Source organism: Aquarana catesbeiana, linkage group LG01 (assembly GCF_042186555.1).
Source record: "Aquarana catesbeiana isolate 2022-GZ linkage group LG01, ASM4218655v1, whole genome shotgun sequence".
NCBI classification, from domain to species: Eukaryota; Metazoa; Chordata; class Amphibia; order Anura; family Ranidae; genus Aquarana; species Aquarana catesbeiana.
Genome location: NC_133324.1, coordinates 358,827,208 through 358,828,719, shown reverse-complemented (window position 1 = coordinate 358,828,719; position 1,512 = coordinate 358,827,208).

Here is a 1,512-nt window from a genome sequence, read left to right as displayed (position 1 = left end):
TGGTAATGTGTGATTACGTCCATAATGCATCAACATGTGAGGCAGGAGATAGAGATCCAATAGGCTAACGCGTTTCGAGGTAAAAACCTCTTCCTCAGAGGCTCTGAGGAAGAGGTTTTACCTCGAAATGCGTTAGCCTATTGGATCTCTACCTCCTGCCTCACATGTTGATGCACCATGGACCGAATAACATGGTACCATGCAATGTACTTTAATCATAGGTGTGCGCAGCCTATTACATTAGGGTGTGCACCCCAAAGCTCAAACACACATGCATTTCTCTGCAACCTCAGCTGCAAGGGACAGTGAATAAATAGAAAGTGTTCTGTGCTGAGTGGCTTCCTGTTCATTCACAATTGAAGCATAGTAAACACACTTTACTATGCTTCAGTTATGAAGGGACACAGTGAGCGAGTGTGTTTACTTTGTTAAATTTAGAAGAGGAAGGGGCCGGTAAATTACATCTTTACTAGCCCCTTCCCCTGCTCTCTCTCCTGAAACATCCCCCACTGCATTTGGGAGGAGTGGAGGGAAGTCAGCAGCATTGCCAGGTGTGGGGGGCCAACAAGGGAGGGCATTAGGAGGAATCGGCACCGCACATAGTGATTAGGGTATGCCCAGGCACACCTAGCACACCCTCTTGTGCACGCCTATGACTTTGATGCTGGACCATGTGATGAGCTTTTACTCAATTGTAATTTTGTGAGTATAATACTTACCACTTTTTATAAATAAAATAATGGTTTTAGGGATAATGCACTAGGTTGGTCCGCCCTTTCTTTCTTCCTCTTGTGGTGGAGCCGAGTCGTGCTATGTGTGTCTATAGATGCATACAGCCCGGCTGGGGATCAAGCCTGCAGATCTGCCCCCATAGAAAGTGGCTTGCTATGCCGGCAGATGCAGAAATGGAGGAGCAGACATTGCTTGTGAAGGTTTTGTGTTTGTGCAGTTTTCATATACTTGTGCAGCTTTCATTATGCTGCAGTGTGTACATGTTAATGACATCCTAAATGTGTTTTACGCTATTTATTCTAACTTGGCGGCCATTAAGTCATTTGCAGTTAGTCCCCGTCAGATCATTTGACCGATTACCAATTAGTCAAAGGCATACAAAATAATCTATCAAAGGAGAGAACAAATCTTTATGACCTTGTAAAATTTCCCTTCATAATTATGATAAGGATACTACTAAAATATTCTTTTATTGCTGATTAGTATTATATATATATATGTATGCAGCATATTATATTAATTACACCTATTGTTGCCTGATGTTATGTGGGGTAAAACAACTACATTAAAAGTTTAGCTTTGTGTACTTAAAATGGTGACATGTTGTCTAGTTCATTTGTAAATAGAAGAGCTTTTAAAGGGTATTTTACATGAGTGCTAGGTTTTTTTTAAAAAAGCATGCCCTATGGCAGTGCATTACCATTACAATGTGATTGGGCTGATGTGCATTTTTGCTTGGCTGGGAGCATTATTGAGGAGGCGGGTCTGCTATACCAGTCA